This window comes from Canis aureus, chromosome 35 (genome assembly GCF_053574225.1).
Source record: "Canis aureus isolate CA01 chromosome 35, VMU_Caureus_v.1.0, whole genome shotgun sequence".
Lineage (NCBI taxonomy): Eukaryota > Metazoa > Chordata > Mammalia > Carnivora > Canidae > Canis > Canis aureus.
In genome coordinates this window covers 16125075-16139569 of record NC_135645.1, presented here as the reverse complement: position 1 = coordinate 16139569, position 14495 = coordinate 16125075, and the positions used below count along the sequence as shown (strand labels likewise).

The 14495-nt window shown below is 37.6% G+C and overlaps 1 long non-coding RNA gene across 2 annotated transcripts; it reads right to left on the bottom strand.

Annotated features, from left to right (window-relative positions):
- Positions 1-2782: 2782 nt before the first annotated feature.
- LOC144305531 (uncharacterized) lies at positions 2783-14453 on the bottom strand. Of its 2 annotated transcripts, XR_013372533.1 has the most exons (3): positions 14097-14453; positions 4518-4774; positions 2783-4161 (listed from the first exon to the last, which is right to left on the bottom strand). It is a non-coding gene; the product is annotated as an uncharacterized LOC144305531 (long non-coding RNA). The 2 variants fall into 2 exon arrangements; XR_013372532.1 differs by lacking the exon at positions 2783-4161 and having other exon boundaries at positions 4327-4774.
- Positions 14454-14495: the final 42 nt, after the last annotated feature.

Here is a 14495-nt window from a genome sequence, read left to right as displayed (position 1 = left end):
AAATAGAAAACCTGAACAGGCCGATAACCAGGGAGGATATTGAAGCAGTCATCAAAAACCTCCCAAGACACAAAAGTCCAGGGCCAGATGGCTTCCCAGAGGAATTCTGTCAAACATTTAAAGAAGAAACAATACCTATTCTACTAAAGCTGTTCCGAAAGAAAGGGATGGAATACTTCCAAACTCGTTCTATGAGGCCAACATCACCTTAATTCCAAAACCAGACAAAGACCCAACCAAAAAGGAGAATTATAGACCAATATCCCTGATGAACATGGATGCAAAAATTCTCAACAAGATACTAGCCAATAGGATCCAACAATACATTAAGAAGATTATTCACCATGACCAAGTGGGATTTATCCCCGGGATGCAAGGCTGGTTCAACACTCATAAAGCAATCAATGTGATAGATCTAATCAACAAGCGAAAAAACAAGAACCATATAATTTCCTCAATGGATGAAGAGAAAACATTTGACAAAATACAGCAGCCATTCCTGATCAAAACTCTTCAGAGTATAGGGATAGAGGGAACATTCCTCAGCATCTTAAAAGCCATCTATGAAAAGCTCACAGCAAATATCATTCTCAATGGGGAAACACTGGGAGCCTTTCCCCTAAGATCAGGGACACGGCAGGGATGTCCACTCTCACCACTGCTATTCAACATAGTACTAGAAGTCCTAGCCTCAGCAATCAGGCAACAAAAAGAAATAAAAGGCATTCAAATTGGCAAGGTAGAAATCAAACTCTCCCTCTTTGCAGATGACATGATGCTGTACATAGAAAACCCAAGACTCTACCCCAAGATTGCAAATTCGGCAGTGTGGCAGGATACAAAATCGGTGCCCAGAAGTCAGTGGCATTTCTATACACTAACAATGAGACTGAAGAAAGAGAAATTAGGGAGTCAGCCTCATTTACAATTGCACTCAAAAGCATAAGATACCTAGGAATAAACCTAACCAAAGAGGTAAAGGATGTATACTCTAAACACTACAGAACATTTCTGAAAGAAATTGAGGAAGACACAAAGAGATGGAAAAATATTTCATGTTCATGGATTGGAAGAATTAATATTGTGAACATGTCTATGCTACCCAGGGCAATTTACACATTTAATGCAATCCCTATCAAAATACCATGGACTTTCTTCAGAAAGTTGGAACAAATCATCTTAATATTTGGGTGGAATCAGAAAAGACCCCAAATAGCCAGGGGAATATTAGAAAACCAGAGCTGGGGGGCATCACAATGCCAGATTTCAGGTTGTACTACAAAGCTGTGGTCATCAAGACAATGTGGTACTGGCTCAAAAACAGACTCATAGATCAATGGAACAGAACAGAGAACCCAGAAATGGGCCCTCAGCTCTATGGTTAACCAATACTCGACAAAGCAGGAAAGACTATCCACTGGGAAAAGGACAGTCTCTTCAATAAATGGTGCTGGGAAAACTGGACAGCCCATGCAGAAGAGTGAAACTAGAACATTCTCTTACACCATACACAAAAATAAACTCAAAATCGATGAAAGATCTAAATATGAGACAAGAATCCATCAAAATCCTAGAGGAGAACACAGGCAACACCCTTTTTGAACTTGGCCATAGCAATTTCTTGCAAAATACATCCATGAAGGCAAGAGAAACAAAAGCAAAAATCAACTATTGGATTTAATCAAGATAAAAAGCTTCTGCACATCAAAAGAAACAGTCCACAAAACCAGAAGACAACCTAGAGAATAGGAGAAGATATTTGCAAATGACGTATCAGATAAAGGGCTAGTATCCAAGATCTATAAAGAACTTATTAAACTCAACAGCAAAGAAACAATCTAATCATGAAATGGGAAAAAGACATGAACAGAAATTTCACCAAAGACATCGACATGGCCAACAAGCACATGAGAAAATGCTCCACATCACTTGCCGTCAGGGAAATACAAATCAAAACCACAATGAGATACCACTTCACACCAGTGAGAATGGTGAAAAGTAACAAGACAGGAACAACAAATGTTGGAGAGGATGTGGAGAAAGGGGAACCCTCTTACACTGTTGGTGGGAATGTGAACTGGTGCAGCCACTCTGGAAAACTGTGTGGAGGTTCCTCAAAGAGTTAAAAATAGATCTGCCCTACAACCTAGCAATGCACTGTTGGGGATTTACCCCGAAGATACAGATGCAGTGAAACGCCAGGACACCTGCACCCTGATGTTTCTAGCAGCAATGTCCACAATAGCCAAACTGTGGAAGGAGCCTCTGTGTCCATCAAAAGATGAATGGATAAGAAGCTGTGGTCTATGTATACAATGGAATATTCCTCAGCCATTAGAAACGACAAATACCCACCATTTGCTTGAAGGCAAATGGACCTGGAGGGTATTATGCTGAGTGAAGTAAGTCAATCAGAGAAGGACAAACATTATACGGTCTCATTCATTTGGGGAATATAAAAAACAGTGAAAGGGAATAAAGGGGAAAGGTGAGAAAAAGAGTGAAAATATCAGTGAGGGAGACAAAATATGAGAGACTCCTAAGTCTGGGAAACGAACAAGGGGTAATGGAAAGAGAGGTGGGCGGGGGTTGGGGTGACTGGGTGACAGGCACTGAGTGGGGGACACTTGATGGGATGAGCACTTGGGTGTTATGCTCTATGTTAGCAAGTTGAACTCCAATAAAAAAAAAATTTTTTTAAAAGAACTACTTACAGTCTCAAAAAGTCACGTGGCACTCAGCAATCACAATTTATTTATGTGTCTGGGCATCCTGAGTAGGACTGCTGATTAATACTGCTTACCATTCTGATTTGTTCCACCTTTTGACTCTGGTACACATTTCTCTTTGAGAATATCATCTGTCAGCAGCTTTAAGAAATCTGAAGCTGGCCAAGTGCTACACGTGTCTTGCACTTGAACCCTATCTATTCATCAATGATCAAACCAAAATAGAGCAACATCAGGAGGCTCTTCTTGATGTTCCTGACTGGAACTGACTTATCCTTCATTTGAATACTCCTTGCACTTAGTTTCTCTTTCTTTGAGTTGCTGAGTGCTTTATCATCTCCTTCACTTCCCTTCTTTAGTTCAGCATTAAAAAGGACCACTATCAAAAGAATTATACCCCTTCCTTGGTATCTGTTTTGTTATAGATCAGAGTTGGAGATGAAAAAATTTTCCCAATGAAAAATATTTTAATATTCTTAATTTAATTGTAGAGCTGTTTTTAGACCTGTGCATATTAAGCCAGAAAGGGAATCACAAAAGACAGGGATATAAATTTGCTTTTCAAAATGGAACGTAAATCAGTTTGTCAGTTTGGTGTGAAAGCCTTAAAGTTCAAAAGCGTGAACAAGACAAAAGTTATGTAAAGGAAGAAGTATACAAAGGATAAAATGAAAATAGAGAAATTGGGGAGGTTGTGATAATGATGGTGAAGGTGGTGGTGGTGGATAATAGGTCAGTCAGCGAAGAGGATAACTACATTCATGAAATGGTAAGTGTGCAATTAAGAGAAGGGCTCCTTATTCAAAATATATCAAAGTTGAATGTAGTATAAAACTTTATATTCTATGGTTATATATTGATGCTTCTAAAGGCAGTGGCCAACAGAAAAGCAGATGTGAGAATGGAAATGTAAAACAGAATAATATATACAAATCTTAAGAGGAAAAATCAAAGTATGGGGAAATACAACTATTCATAGGACGTTCTCACAAACAATCTATTTAGTTCTAGTTCTTTGTTCTGTCAAAGTTATTTTTATAGGTCAGGACAAGGCAAGGTAGAGAAGCATGGAAACAAGATCATAGCTTCTCTTTAAAAAGTCAGAAAAATAGACTGTTTATTTTGACCCAAATCCTAAGAGATGCCATGCAATTAGCAGGACTTATCCCTCAGTAAGCAAAGATCGTCTCTGTGTTTGAAAGCCTAAAAAATGCAGCCATTATGATGGACAGGACTGCTGATTCATCCTTCCCCTAAAAATTCAGGGCACATCTGTGCTATTTTTGATATAAATTAGATTAATCAGATTCATTTATTCCAAGTAAACTCTTTTGAGGTCTTGTGAAGGAGCAGGTCTCTGGGGATCAGAAGGTCTTTAGTTCAAATCACAGCAGAGGGAGATCTGTTTTCTCTTAGAAAGTGAACAGTGTTCCTAGAAAAGTACAGAATTCTCTGTGTCCAGCATTGCAATGTATAGACTGATATTTGTGTATTTTCTACTATCAAGTATAATTTTAGTAAATGGTCCTGGAATTAACAACTATTACAAAGAACAGCAAAACACATAGCTAAAAACAAAATTCAAAACAAAACAAAATAGAAACAAAACTTCTTGACATAAATTAAAAGTATACAATATATGGAATTTGTTTAGGGGCCATCACCTGTTTTCACTTCCTACCTCTACCCCCATATACTTGTTAATGGTAAATTGTTTTGTATTTCTGAGATGTCTGTGTGAGAAGAATGTTTTTGTGCAGTTCACCACCTTGGCGCTTCCATACACACCATCTTGCCCCATCATCTTCAGTCCTCCATAAGTCCATTTCTGCCTTACTTCCTAATCAGGGAAGCCAGGAGACATGTTGAAATGCTCAGTGAGGGGATCCCTGGGTGGTGCAGCGGTTTAGCGCCTGCCTTTGGCCCAGGGCGCGATCCTGGAGACCCGGGATCGAATCCCACGTCGGGCTCCCGGTGCATGGAGCCTGCTTCTCCCTCTGCCTGTGTCTCTCTCTCTCTCTCTCTCTCTCTCTCTCTGTGTGTGACTATCATAAATAAATAAAAATTAAAAAAAAAAGAAATTCTCAGTGAGTATCTAGATACTAAACTTGGTGGTTACAGATTATACATAGCCATGCATACCTCTCTGCTCCAGCCCCCATCATTCTTCTGTGGGAACATATGATCAGTTCTTCCTTTCCCCACTTCAGAGGCTCTGGGCCATCACCTGATACCCTGAGATGCAATATCAGAAATCACTTGCTTTGTTTAGACATCCTGCTGATTTTGTTTTAGAAGTGTGGGGTACAGTCATCTCTGCTTCATTAAGTCAAAATGTTAAGAGAATCTGTGTCTGTCCTCCCAAAGCATATTCTGGTGCTGACAGATAATCAGGAGGGCCAAGCCCAAAAGTTATTTTGGAATGCAGGAGGCTGTTATGAGAGCAAAGTCTCTCATTCCATCAATACGATTGGTATTCATAGCATTTTTTAGAGACTGTTTTCATAGCCTTAAGAGTGAAGAGTATGTTTTCAAAGAAGTCAAAGGAAATAACAATATCTCAACACCCAGTATGTGCTCTCGGTCAGGTTACCATAGTCTTGGCATTACCAGGGCTACTTTAAACTGACACAAATAAATTATTGCCAAGAAATTTTTATGAAGAATAATTAGAATATCCTTCCATGTGCTTCTCATTGTCTTTCAGGGAAAGTAGCTATTTCCAGTTGAACACACAAACCACCTGTCGAAACCTGATTTTTTACAGAAGGTTGATAAATACTAGAGCACAGATGCAGCAATGAATATTTTACCAACATATCCATATGTGAACTATTTTGGAACTATTCTTGTTTAGCGCTAAAAGTGTTTCACGTTGGAAAAGAGCATGCAATGAAACTGAGTCTCATGTTCTTGGTGAGAGGGGCATAGTATGATGAGCTATAGGGATAAGAAAGTGAGAGGTACTATATTATCTGCATGCCATTTGGGAGGGGGAAAAAGTGCCCATGGACTTTCATTTATCTTATTTATCTTTTCTTCAACTCTGTTCAGAAGGTCACAATTTTGGCTGTTACACACATGGCCCTATTCTTTAGTACAAGAGAAAAAAAGCAGAAAGTATAATGAACTGACAAAAAAAGCAAGGCAATAAATACTATAACAATTAAACTTAGAAAGTTGCTGGCCACTACTGCTTAGCATAGAGGGCAGTGGTGTTTCATAGGGCATGACGATATTGGTGACCAAAGAATTTAGCTTCGTGTCACCATGTCTTGAGCCACATTATTCCTTCTCCTGAAATGTATTCTCTTTCTACCATTGACGTACATGGACATACACTTCTCAGATCTCCTGTGAAGGAAGAGCTTGAGTTTCTCTCTGGATGTCCCCGTTTGGGATCCAGGACAATTTTCACACCAAGGGCATGCTCTTTCCAGGCTACTCTCAGGCAGTAACTACTACTGTCCTATGAGGCTTCTCCATTAGCCTGACCAAGACTTTCTCAGGGTTTCCCTGCAACGTGAGGCTTTTCCTACTCAATCTTTTGACCTACCCTCTCTTTCTTAGGTTTATGATCTGCATCATTTTCTGAAGACCTTCTCTACCTACTCCTGCTACTTTCCCCCTCTAACTTTTACAGGCATTTTGCCCAATAAATCTCTCCCACACTTAATTTCCTCTTGGTAAAGTACTTGGACTAGCACACAGTCCAAAATTGATCCCCTTCACTCGTGAAAAATCAAGCCCAACCTCAACTGCCACTACCTTGATGAAGACTCCTCTAGTCCTAACTGGTTATAACACCTTATTCTTTTAATTCCCTCCAACAAGAAAACTCTATATTTATATTTTATAAGAGTGTTTTATAATACCTATCTTTTATCATAATTTACCCTCACTTTGTTTTTCTTTTTTTATTAAAGATTTTATTTATTTATTTATGTCAGAGAGAGAGCAAGCATGAGTTGGGGGGAGGGACAGAGAGGAAGAAGCAGACTTCCCACTGAGCTGGGAGCCCAATGCAGGGTGCAAACCCAGAACTCCAAGATCATGACCTGAGCCAAAGACAGACTCTTAACCAACTGAGCCACCCAGACGCCCCTCACTTTTTCTCTAATTGGAAGATAGACACTGTTATGCTACCTAAAAAAATATTTATTCCTCTGCATTGCTTATTACCACATAGTTACCACACTCCCTGGCATATAGGAGGCGTTCAACTCTTTGCTCAATTCAGTCAAATGAATTGTCGTCCTACTTTATAGGACACTTAAGAGCCATTAGAAAGTAACTTGCACGGCCTATTGGTTCTCTTCAATGCATGCCATTTTCAACAGACAAATTTTCCCCATTTATTATTTCTATGGTATACTCTTAATGGTCCAGCTTAATTGCTTATCAGTAAGGAATAGCAGATTCAGCATCCCATGTTGCAGTCTGATCTTTTTTTTTTTTTTTTTTTGCATTGTACGCGTTTGGTCATATGCTAGGTAATAAAAACACAAAGATGAAAAAGACATGGCCCCTGTCTTCAAACAGCTTAGAATATAGTAGGAAAGACCAATACTTGAAGGAATACAGTAATAAAAAATTTGAAGGCTTAATGGTATATGTCTGTATAAGACTCAATAGTTACATTAAAAAAAAGGGATGGTCACTTCTTCATGTGATATCAGGGAAGTTTTCATAGGTACGGTAATATTTTACAAGAGTCTTAGAAAATCTGTAGGAATTCACATTGTAGAAAACTGGTAAGCCCCTGGTAAATGCTGGGTCACGGCCTCTCCTGGTGACCTCTTGAGTAGCGTAGGAGTTGCTCCCCTCATTGCTAGTAGTTCTGAGTGATGACTCTCAGCTGATATTTCTGTTTACGATGGCCTTCAGTTAAAAGCAGACAAAAGAACAAAACCAAACTGCCTCGCCTAAGGTCAAGCTTCTTTCTAGGGGTGACTCCTTAACCAATGACTGATCCACATGGGGTTTAAAAGTTTAGACCTCCCACCCTTTACCCAGAACAACTCTGAAGGCCCATTCCAACTAAAGAACTATCTGTGGAGTTGGTTCTGTTGGAACTCAATTACAAACTAATTTCTCCTTCTGCCTAATTCTCCCCTACTTAGGTTTTAAAACCAAGAGCACCCCCTAATAAGAATCCTGCATCTCAAACTGTGGCAAGTACATTCAGTCCAGGCAGGGGCAAGCAATGCAAACAGAAATGTGGGTATAAATGCAGTCTTCAGCTGCAAATGGCCTCTCACCCTGCAAGCTTTATATATATGTAGTTTTTGCTGTGTTTGTTTTTAACTTTCTTACTGAAATAATAAACACAGATTCAGAAAAATGTTCTTTATCTGCATTTTTATATCTCCCTTTTTATGTTTTTCTCCCTATAGCAAGAGAAATTATAGGAAAGTTCTTCTGAATCATCTAATGTTTTGTATCATCCATATTGCTTTCATATTCTGTGAATATAAAATTTTAGTAAATAAAAGGGTTACAGACTTTTTCTTCAATTTTAGTAACATCCCAATATGTCATTACACCATCAGTTTTCATTCTCTCAATGATTCATTAAAAGGCAGATCACTGTAATACAAAGACTTATATTGAATTAGAGTTTCCTAGCTAGACATGCTCGTAGATGAATTAAGCTCATAACTTCAAAAAATTTCCCTCCTTGGAAAAATACTACAGTATGTTCACCTTTAGTGCATGCCTCGTCTCTTGTTTCAGTGAAAATACACGAGGAAGACCACACATCAAGTGGTGCGATGGTCCTAGTCCATTCCAGGTGAATGCTGACATGAAATTCCAGAGTAGAAGAGGCCCTTGGATCACAGCACAACATATTGTAACATACCATTTCTTAACCCATGTATGTTAAAAAACCTTACACTGACATCAGTATTTGAAGTTGTACCTATGGAACAGGAAGAGCAATTCCTTTAAAAACAAAGTAAAAATTGAACAAGCAATTTTACCAATAAGATGGCATGAGGCTAATTGTGGCTGATACAAGATAAATTGGACAATCAGCCAACTACTTTATTGGACTCTGTAAAGTCACAAAAATGTCCTTAAATAAGCATATATTAATGGTAGGTTACTTTTTAATTCTCATTTTTCTCTTTCCTCTTCCCCTCAACTACATATTTATTGATCTTTAAATCAACAACATCACTGAATTTTGTTCACTTCCTACAGTTAGGATTTGTTCTGTGAAATCAAACTGATTGCAAGCTCAGCCCTGGAGATGCATCCTGGAATTATCATTTAACATAATGTTAAAGAGATGTGGAAAAGAAAGATATGCATTTTGGGAGTGGTATGTACACAAGATGCAAATGAAGGAGATCCAGGCAAAGCAAAACAGGGTGATTCTAATTTAGTGCTCAAATTAGTTTTGCAGATAGCTAGACACTTGTCTCTCATTTTCAATCACTCCTCTGTTTGTAGAGCACTTTGATGGGCTGTCTTGATAGCAAAATTATAGGCAATTAAATTTAGAGGGCTAATTTTTCCAATGATTTCAACTTCAGAAAAAATAGGAGATAACTTAAATACATCTTAGGAAGTAAAATGGTATTGTTTCAGGGGATCAAAAGCTTTGTCTCTTAGAGAATCAAAGGGCCTAGCCTTTGGCATCAATCACATTTTTCATGAGAAACAGAACTTTTCAGTTCTTGAGGCTTCGTGACAGAGAAAATGATTCAACCTATCTGCTGTAAGGCTTGCTCCAAGATACGAAGATGGAGAGGTATTTGGCAGCAGCTGTTAACCCACCTGCAGAGAAAACTTCTGTCTCATTTCATCTGTTGAATTGTTCACAAGATCCAGACTAATGTTTGCTTGTTCACAATTAAAGATACCGCCTAGTCTTCAGAGATTGTTCAGAAGGACTGTCAGAGAGCCTTCAGGGCCTGAATATTAAGTCGTTCTCCCTGGTGAGATACTAGCTCACCACAAACCTGAAGCCAACCCAGGAACATTCATTTGGCTAACTGAGGCAAAGTAAAAAACTTGAGTTAAGAAAAACTTGGCAATCTTCCTACACCTGCCTTTGTAGTAACAGCCCTAAATGCTGTATTTATTTGCATTTCATCTTCTACGCACATTTATGGTAAACCATTACAGCAGCATTGAGATGTACATCTAAATCTAAATCGAAGCTTTCCCGGGTTTCATCTGTCCTCAGGAATGTGGATCATAATAGCTGCCTATGCTAAAATGTGTTGGATGGAGGTTCTTTTATCCTAAGAATCAATTGCATCTCCTTAGAATGCATGGCTGCCAATAATATATTCTGATTTCTCATACCAGAAAATAATGGAATTGAAATGACTAGAAGCAAAGTGTATTAGAGACAAGCATACGTTTGAAAACCGAAATGTGGTGATATCAGCACAAATCAATGTCTGGATGGCCACAGTAGCCAATGCTAAGGCCACGATTATTTTGATTGTAAGGAAGAGGAAATCGGTTTTTAAGCACAAAGGAACTTATTTAAATGATCTTCTTAAACTGAAGATACTTTAGAAATCCCAGGTTGAGTTTTCTGGCTAATATGCTGGGTAGAATTATTGGGTATTTTGCTCTAAGAGACATAAAATCTTAATATTAGGTTTCTTGGTGATTTTAGTTGAAGTTGGATTTTTAAGGGTTTTTGAAGTACTTGACATTTAGTACCTGTTAGAGTTCTCTTTAAAAGAATTTAATTATCCTGTGTCAGGATGATAAAGATTACATTGTTTGCTTGAGAGACAGTTGTTCAGCTTCTTGGGTAAATATAGTATAAGAACAAACTTTAGAATTGTACACATCCAGGTATGTTTGTAACTATTCAGGCCAGCCTGGGAAAGGTGTATTTTTATGATTTTGTGTTAAAGGCATCATAAAAGGATGAATTATTGATGAAATAAAAACATGCAGTATTAGAATTGTAACATAAGAACAAACAAGGTAACGGAAATGCAACCAGTAATAGTCCTGAATTTAAGTACTCCATAAACATTCACATTCAAACAATACTGAGAAAGACTGAGTTAATAAAAATCATAATGAAATAAGGGTAAATATATGAATTGAATCATAGTATAATCACTGCACTGGTTCTCCATGATTTTAAGCTATGGAATGAGTATTGCTATTGGTCCATCATTAATAAAACATGGCAGGTGGGGAAAAATGGGTTATTTTGTCAGCTAGAGGATGTTAGAACCTCTTCTTTTTTAGTATTCTAACATCATATGATCTTGACTTATTGATTCCTTTGTTACATAATGCTATTTGAGAATGTGTCAGTCTTGACAAATGATTAATATATAGAAAATATTAATAACAGGGTTCAAAGAGTCGGTTCTCTTTTTTTATTTGTCCTACGCACCTGGACAGGACATTTTACAGTTTTGTACCTTGGCTTCCATATCTATGGTAAGCTACAGTTGGCTTTAGCTGATTGCTAGGGTTCTTTCCAATTCTAAAAATTTATCACACAATAAATGCACATTATCTTTTCAAGGAGTTCACAAATATGACATGCTGATGAAGTAATAATTTACAAAATAATATACATTGACACATTCTTTTTTTTTTTTTTTTTTTTTTTACAAAATGGAAGGTATATAGTATGCATCCTATAGAATAGAATTAGCCACAGTTGTAAAATGATTATGTGCATGCCAACGTAGAAGTTCTTTAAATTTCCCAAACCATTGCTTTAGGAAGGTTGAGACAGGAGAAAAAGGATGGAAACTGGGGAAGGGGAATTTTGCCAGCCTGTTAATAAACAGGCGAGAACCACATGAGTTCAATCCCAGCCCTGTCTGCTTGCTGGCCTTGTGGCCTTGGGAAAGCTATATAATCTGTCTGTACTTCAATTTCCTCATATGTTTGATGGGCCAATAATGGTCCATATTTATACTGAGCTGACATGCAGAATAAGAAACCTTACAAATGAAATACATTTAAAACACCACTTGTCACATAAATAGGCATTCAATTAATATTATTTAGAATCTATTTTCATTTCTGCTCACTCATGCATCTCTAATAGCAACTCAATAAGGTAATTTTTTACTACCTATGTAATAATATAGATGAAGAAACTGAGTCAGAAATCCTAAGTAGCTTACCCAAAGGTCACACAGATTGTTAAATTGCAGAGCAAAGATTTAAATCTAGTTTTTTTGTTTTTTTGTTTTTTTGGCTCAGATTGCTTCCTACATCAAGGGAACATGCCACCCTTTGCCCTCTGAACCATCCAGAATTATTCACTAGTAATGATACTAGCAATTGTTTATGCCTGCAGACTATCATTGAAGAATTGTAAATTTTAATCTTTGTAAGAGACATTAAAATTAATCTCTGTACTTTATTTGCACACAAAGAGACTGTGCTCCAGAAAGGTGAAGACACAAGCACTGTGGCCTTGATGGTAGTTCTAGTCAAGGCTGGAACCAGGTGTCTTCACTTCCTGTTCATTGCTTTTGTCTCTTATCATTTTATAGTCTTCTCTATACATACAGACTACTATTCTGGACATTTCCATTTTCATCCAAAATCAAAGATAAATTTGTTTAGGATACTTCAGGTGAACCGTACAATGATGCATTGATCCAGTAATTCTTTTTCCCAAGTCAGACTCTTAAATGATTATATATTCTCATTTCTCATGCTTGAACACTTGTGTCTCATTTTGATCTCTGTATTTATTTGTTATCAATAGACTTAATTTTTAGAGAAGTTTTAGATTCACAGCAAAACTAAGTGGAAAGTAGAGTTTTCCCATAAACCCCCTACCCTAACACATATATAGGCTCTCCACTATCAATATCCCATACAAAGTGGTACATTTGCTGTTATCTGTGAACCTACATGACACATCATTACCACCCAAAGTCCATAGTTGATATTAGGGTTTATTGTTGTTTTTGTACATTTGTGGGGGTCTTGACAAATGTGTACTGACAAGTACCCACCATTATAGTATCATACAGAATAATTTCACTGATCTAAAAATATTCTGTTCTCAACCTACTCATCCCTCCTTTCATCCCCCAAGCCCTAGTTTGTGTTTATTATACCATCCATTTGCCCTTTGCTTTGCCCAAGGATAAACAATTCTGATTTGGCTTATAAGGCATACTTCAACTCATCTTAGCATCTGCAGCTGCTTCTTATCTGCTGAAGAGCAATTGCTTGGCTTGTTCAGAACGATACCATATTTGGCGTGGTATGACCCTAGTTAGGATACTTCAGAATTATTTTTATAGAAGTTATGCATTCATATATGCTAATAAATTGATCAATATATATTTATTGAATGAGTACATGCTGTAGTTAATATATTGATAGATAGCTACAGTTTCCATTTTGAAGGTAGTCTCAGAATAGGAAAGGGTGGTCATGAGGGAGGCAGAATAAAAACCTTCTGAAGATGTCCACATCTTCTGGAACCTGGGAATGTCTTTCCTCCCATGGCAAAAGATACTTTGCAATTATTATGAAGAGTATATACCCTGAGTTACGTAGACGATACTGGTTATCCAGGTGGGCTCCATTTAATCACAGTGGTCCTTAAAAGCAGAGAACCTTTCCAAGCTGTGGTCAAAGAGAGACACAGCTAAGAAAAAATGGTCAGAGAGATGCAGTGTGGCTAGCTTCAGATATGGGGGAAGGGAGATGCAAACCAAAGAGTGTCGTCAGCCTCTAGATGCTGGAAATGAATTTTCCTTTAGAGCTACCAGAAATGAATACAGCCTTCTTGACACCTTGATTTTAGCTTAGTGACCAACATTGGCCTTCTCACTTATAGAAATATAAGATAGTAAGTTTGTGTTATCTTAAGCTAGTAAGTTTGTGGCAAATTTGGTATTGCCACAGTAGGACACTACGAATCAGAAAATATTATGCTTTGAATTTGAAATGCAATGACTGTGTTCATTTACATTCCCACAAATTCTCTACTATTGTTGACACATTCCTCATTTCCTCCTGGTAAGAACTGAGATATGAGACAGTCATATTATGTCCACATATGTCCACATTTTTACCATAGTACTTTAATTAGCAAAATATGCAAAATAATGAACTGAGTTCCGCAATTCATAAAGGGGAACCCATTTATAAATAACTATCATCATCCCAAAGTAGGGATGGCCTTCGCCTTGCCAATGGGTTATTTTAATTTTCGAGAGGTCATCCTCTTTTTCAGAGCTCCACTTAAGGATACTCTTTCTAATTCATGAAGAAGTCTCTGCCACCTATGAGTTATCTTTGGCTATGAGTTTTATTCTCTGCACTCTTCATGAATTAAATGGAAGAGAAAAGAGAAATAAGGTTTTCATTTTCTTTAAACAAAGTTACCTTTTTTTTCTCTAAGTGTGTTATCATCTTCATCCTTCTGTTTTCCTCTCTCTAGTTTTTACTCTTCTGTCCAGAGAGTCATTCATTGCTTCTCTGAGATTTGATTGGCTATCATTCTTCCAAATCTTTCTTCTTTCCCATCCTTTATAAACTTAAATCACTGTAGGTGACTGGCTACTTACAGGCTTACTTGTTATATAACAGCTCAATTGTACCAATGCTCTAAAAGAGTTGGAAAACGAGGTGTGTTCTGGGTCATCCCCTGATAAGGAAAGCAATGTCTTGAAATGTGTCCTTTCATAAATTCATATTTTAAAGTCCTAACCCCAGGGACTCAGAACATGGCTGTATTTGGCAATGCAGTTATTGCAGATGTAATAAGTAAAGATGAGGTCATAG